Source organism: Coptis chinensis, chromosome 6, assembly GCF_015680905.1.
Source record: "Coptis chinensis isolate HL-2020 chromosome 6, ASM1568090v1, whole genome shotgun sequence".
Taxonomy (NCBI): Eukaryota; Viridiplantae; Streptophyta; class Magnoliopsida; order Ranunculales; family Ranunculaceae; genus Coptis; species Coptis chinensis.
The window spans coordinates 32709235-32715771 of record NC_141461.1 but is presented as its reverse complement, the minus strand read 5'-3'; the positions used below and the strand labels follow the sequence as shown (position 1 = coordinate 32715771).

The 6537-nt window shown below is 35.9% G+C and overlaps 1 long non-coding RNA gene across 1 annotated transcript; it reads right to left on the bottom strand.

Moving 5' to 3' along the window:
* Positions 1-1397: 1397 nt before the first annotated feature.
* On the bottom strand, positions 1398-3383 carry LOC147492626 (uncharacterized). Its single transcript, XR_015199197.1, has 3 exons — positions 3321-3383; positions 2268-2381; positions 1398-1605 (listed from the first exon to the last, which is right to left on the bottom strand). It is a non-coding gene; the product is annotated as an uncharacterized LOC147492626 (long non-coding RNA).
* Positions 3384-6537: the final 3154 nt, after the last annotated feature.

Genomic DNA, 6537 nt, shown 5'->3' with positions numbered 1-6537 from the left:
CTCCTAACCGTAGTCAAAAGTTTTTTTTGGGAGACTGAAGTTATTGTATTTTGATGAGTCTTCAAAAGAGTTTAAGAAGTGAGGTTCATCCTAGATTGTTTGGACTTGAATGATGGGAGTTTGAATAAAGGAAGGTAGAGTTCTTATCTTTAGGACTTGTGTTTTTATCTAAGTTATGAAGAACATTGAAAACAAAGTTAAACTTGTTGAATGATTGAAAGAAACATAACTTGGAAACAAATAAAGGAGGTTGATTGATTGAAGAACTAACACAAAGAAATAAGATTGATTGATTGATTGAAAATGTAAAAATAATAACAAGATTGAAATGAAAGAAATGAAGAAAAATAAAGTAAAAGACTTGAATTGAAAACAAGAAAAATAAATCCGAATGACACTAGATTAAGTTTAGGTGCATTTTCTCTCCCTAACTTTTGGATTATATACCCCTACATTTGCCTTTTACTGATTTTCCCTCCTCCATTACTTTTGAGACACCTCACACTTCACTTTTCCTTTTGCTTTTCCTTTTGCTTTATGCTTTCTTCTTGACCAAGGTAGGTTTTTGAGAATACCATATTTTGAGAGAAAGGCCTCCATCTTTGGTCTTCTGAGTTGAGGGCTTTGACTTTTGACTTTGACTTTTTCATAACAGCTTCTGGTCTTTATAATAAGTGTGATTAAGGCTCATTTAGGTGCTAAGATGCAGCTTTTATGATAAGTGGTATGAAATTCTCTATAACCTAAAAAAGGCAACAAAAGTTATAAGTTAGCTTTTTATTAAGCGTAAGAAGCACTATACCAAAACAAGACATTCCTAACGGTCAGAAACCGTTACTAAAAATATTTGTAACGGTTTTTTTGCGTCAAAGTTTTGGCGTTTCTAATGCGTTATTAATATTTGTAACGGTTTAAAACCATTACATAATTATTTATTGTAACGGTTTTTTCCGTAACTAAAAATATTTGCTAACGGTTTTATTTGCTTAATTGTGTTACTCTTTTCTAACATTAGTAACGCTTTTATAGAGTTAAATAGCAGCTTTTTGACCGTTACTCGCTTTTAACAACAAGAACGGTTTTATAGTATTAGTAACGCTTTTGTGTGTTACTCTTTTCCAACAACAAGAACGGTTTTAGAAAGTTAGTAACATTTATTTATGTAACCCATTTATAGAATTTGTAACATTTTGGTAACGGTTTTGTTGCTTTGTAAGTGTTACTTATTACAAAGCTTAGTTTCACGGTTTTCCACCGCTACTAAAACTATTTCATATGTAAAAATAATAATTTCCCCAAAACCACTCTTTTTGGGAGACTACTAACCTCATAAAAAGATGTCCCCACTTATTGGGTATTCTACAATCGTCCATAACATAAACAAAAAATCTCACAAGTACATCTAATCACATAATCTTTTATTAAAATAATATCACCAAAACGTCTTTTCATAAATAAAACTTGTCACGAATGAAATATACATTGTTTTCCAAATCAATGGGACTTGTCCCTAAACTCAAGCTCTCACGTCATTTGTACAGAACTCCCACTTTCAATAGTTGCAAGCATCAGGGGATGACTTTGGGATGGTATCATCAGAAAAGTCTTTTTCATCATATACACCAATAGAAATAAATAAAAAGGAGTCAGGCAATAGAAAACAAATATGTATAGATATATACTTATATCATTATATCTTATTCTTAAGTAGTAGCTCCTTATACTCAAACTACAAAATTTAGAAAAGAGAGTATGGTAATAGACTAGTAGCAATAGAAGCATAGTATTGAAAGTTTATGTAACGCCCCAAAACCCTATAACCTTGTCAGACACCTTGACGAAAGACATAAAATTTTTGGCAAAATCTCCTTTGTATTTTCAACATTTCATAGACATAAATCCCGTCATAACCTGAAAATCAAATAATATACTTTCATATCATATATTAAAACCTCAGACCTCGGTCGTAAACCTAACTACTCAAATATATATTGATTCGTAGAACCAGCTACTTAACCATCTCGACCAATGCCAGTTAAGTCAAATAACTAATCCTCGAATCAAAAGGACACTATATACACTAGTATACTGCATTGCAGTGGGGGCATGAGTGGAGCGGGGAAGATTTTTTTTTATAGGGGGGGGGGGGGGTTCAAGAATATGAAATGTCTATCTTACCTATGTTTAAATGGTTTTTATGCTTTCATACATAGCTTGACTGGATGGGATTGGAATATCAATAAGCTACAAAGAAATCACGAACATACCTTAAGGAGTTTTTCAGCACCCATAACAAAACCGGCATCAGTGTTTCCAATTCCACTGGCGAACTAGCCAAATGCACTAGCATTGCATGTGTGTAAATCAATACCAAGCAGGACCTGCAAGCAAATTAAATAAAGTCATAAAAGGACCTATAATGTTGTTATCCACCATAAAAGATGATGATCACGAGGCCACTTGGTTACTCGGTTTCTAGAGGACCCTGTAATGTTGTTATCCACCATAAAAGATGATGATCACATTGCTGTGTATAAGATACCCAAGTTAGAGAAGAACACAGTGTATAAAATTTAATGTCATCTTGTTGAACCGAACCTAGCTAATAATCTAGTCAGCCAAGAAAAAGTCTGGTAATGTAACCTAAATCAAGGAAAAATGAAAATGTAATGTTCATTATCCTTTCTACGTTCAGAGTTGTAGAAATTGTTGATTTAAAGTTTAGTTCAATATTTACCTTATAGAGAAGAGCACAGATACTATGGAATAGACAAAGGGAGTAGGAAGAAATGACTTGAGCGGTATATAAAGTTAAATAGGCGCATGTTATGAAAAGTACAAAAGCTGCGCAGGGAAAGTCACTAGTTAATTAAGTAACACATATCGCAAGATATAACTTGTAAACGACTATATAAACTGCACAAGTCTAGCTCCAAATCTTACAAGAAACTAATCCTAAAGGCATTAACTCTGTAAAGCGCCTCGTAATCTTTGGTTTTGGGGTCCATCTCCATGTCCAAGTTTGACAACACAAATGCGAGAGCAAGTGTCGCCAGAGTCGTCCGACGAGGAAGACTTCTCTCAGATCCTAACTATGTTCCTTGCTTGAAACCAAATATAAATGGATAATTGACACGATAACGCCTCCAAAAGAATATGTTGACAAAGATACATGAACATGTGTTATACAACTAATCCAAATAAACTGCGGGAAGTTTACATTTCAAGATTAACAAGAGACAAGGAAAACAACTTTTCGATTTTTCAAGAGAGCACGTGTGACATATTGGAATTTATAAGAATATTAGATCAAGGGTCACCTATAAAGGGGAAACAGGTTTTCCATATATTGAGTACTACCCCTTTGTTCCCATGATTCCACGCGTGCATGTATGATTAGTACTAGCACCAACAAGAGAGTCTTTGTCCATTTCTCATTTTAGCTCCCCTCCAAAGAAGGAACACTTCTTCCACCGGAGTTGCACCTAGATCATTTAACAATCCATAAGCCTTTGCCTGAATCACATGTAAATAGGCAATTTGAAATGATTTTGCAGATATGAGCATTGGTCGGTAAGACCTTGAAACCCAACGATATAAATTAGTTGTTAGTAGCTATCGAAACAAACTATTTAGAACAAATAGTGTTTTCACCTCAATCGCGAAAGCAATGGATTCTAGAATGCCATGTAGGTACTCTGCATCATTTGCTGGTCTTGGATGTAACCTAATAAAAAACAACAACTGTTTACTTCGATGAAAAAGATCATAGAAAACCTACAACAAAGAGAATTTAGATCTTCATTCGTTTCGAGGGGGCCCTTGGCATGGACCACTTTTGGGGTCTCGGTCCTTGTTTGCAACCGCTGTGCCAGCACTTGGGGCTAAAACAATACTTAGAGCTTTATTACTTGACCGCCAAAAGATTGCTAACTAGAACCTTAGCTGAAAAACTTTTCAACAAATTAGGAGGAGGGTAATACCTCGGGTGGCATTTCGGATCCGCCCACAGAAACCGTTCGCCAACTTTTTGGGAGGGTAGTAGTCATGAGGAGAAGATCTCTTGGGATCTATTTGTGACTCAATTTTCCCAACCGGTCATCCGTGAAAATCTGCCTAAGAACAAATCTCTCTAGTATTTGAGGCACCTCCAACAAGCCACCTATCATCGAGGCGATGACTATACACCTCGTATCGTGAATCATCGACTCATCTGTTGCTAAGGAGTTTAACCGCAAAAGCGTTGAGCCTAACGATGTTACCTAACAAAGTATCTGATGTTCATTAGTAGCTACATAATGTAAGGAAAAACCAAGCGGATGCAAGGGACTTAAAGGAAAGATACCCCACACTATTAAACGCGTTTATAGTATACTGAAATGAATGTTCTTGAAAACTGCTCTATAAACAAAATTTGAATAGTTGGTCAAATATTTCAAAACATCCAAAATAATGAGATGGAATGGGCATTTGGTGTAATCTGTTGATACTATATCCGTGATGTTCTCAATAAGAATACATTATAGTTTCTAGGAGGAATACAAAGAAAGATGAGTTTTGAAAATGTCTTTACGGCTTTCCCGGGTTGTGTAGCACGTCTTTGCCAAAGCAAACTATGCTATCTGTTGTCCCCTGTATTTATAACACATTCTTTTGGAAAACCGCCATGTTGGGTATGGAAAATCAGCTTAGGCAATAGTGAAAAGAACGGGACTCGATTAGTAACGCGTTGACCGCAGTTGCTAAACTTCTAAAGATGACTGGCTTCACAAAATTCACTTAAGAGAACCTAATAGCATCAAGAAAACTGGTTCAAATATGTTCACTCTCTAATTTCATGACTTTCAAAATGACAAGTAGTTTTCTCTATTAGAATATTGCAATATCATCGGCCTTCAAAACATATAACATACCAAACTGCACTCTAACATCCTCTTTCATCAAGCCAACTGAAGTTCTAGGAGCTATGACGTAAGGCAAAGATGTGTGAATAAGGCTGAGAAACCAGCCACTTTGGGTAGGAGTTGATTTCAGGGTCATATCCAACCTGGTTTGTCCAGAGCTCCTTCAGAAAATGGAGGTGGATTGTGCGGTCTGCATGCTGCCACTAAGATCATGAGAAGGATGACCCGGTCGCGATTGATCGGCTAGGGATCTGTAAAAGGTGCACCGAACACACATTTGTCACAGAGCCAATGTCCTAAAAGTCTAAAACCCGAGGTTCTTCCCCGAGAGGCTGAATTCGGGATTCATTCTCTAATATTAAACATCGGTATAACTCACAAAGGAAAACAAATTCAGAAGGCGACCGAAGTTCCCGAGGAATTTGACCATAGAGTTGATTTTTAAACGTGTCTCTACAATATAATAGCATGGTTAGATTGGTTCAGAAACATTACACATGTATGTTAATGTAATAAAATAGGAAAAAGCTGAGGTTTCCTTACATCTCCATAACACTTCTCGATTTCCAAACTCTGCGGAATGTAACCAGTCAATTTGTTCTTGCTAAGAATTCTAGTGGATAAACATACAAGGCATTAGCTATAACTCTATAAAGAAGAAAAATGGAGATGGAAAGGCACCAGATAGTAGAACTTAACAGTTTCAAAAGATGTTCCAAATCACCAACAGAAGAAGGAATGGAGCGAGAAATCTTGTTATTTGATAGATCCCTGAGGAAAAGAAACTAATGAAATAAACATTCCAGGGCTGATAAAAAAAAACTTCTTTGGTTTGATGGTACTTACAAAGTATCTAAATTGCCAATCCGTGACAATTCTATAGGGATAGGGCCTTTGAGATTGTTAGACAAAAGATTCATGTGGTTCGCAAGAACAACACATACCCATAAGCTACCATACCGTCCATACGAGTATATGATAGAACTTAGAGCAAAAAAGAGGGTTTTTCTTTGAACATAATAAAATAGTCAACATGCTAATTCTCAATTTTCCTTTTTTCCCTATCATTTACACAATGCATGCATTTGTAGGATGGCGAGACATACGACCAATACATAAAAAAAAGGGGGTACGGCTGTTAAAAGGATAACATTCTGAACTACGAAAAAATTGTTGAATAACAGGACTCACAAGGACGTCATGCTCTCAAGTCTTTCAAAACCAGGTGGGATACCTCCACTCAATTTGTTGCCATAGAGATTGCTGCCATTAAATCATGCTCTCTATTCAATATTCACTTAACCAATATAGGACAAACTATTCAATTAAGTAATCCAAAGAAATTGGAAATGATCTCAAATGAACACTCCAAAAATATTTACGATCCACTATATTAAGAGGTAATATGATATGCTAAAAAAGAGCACCCTACTAACCTTGCCGATTGAAAAGAATTGAAACACGCCTTTTTCATCTGCCTTCAAAGAAATCTGTCAAACAAAGCTTAAACTCGAGAATTGAGTAGAAAAATGATAAAAATAAGCATAAACATGAATTGGAAAATAAACCCGGCAATACGATACGCAAATACAGTCCTTTGATCTCGCTTACGGATCGACCTCGCCCTCTGGCT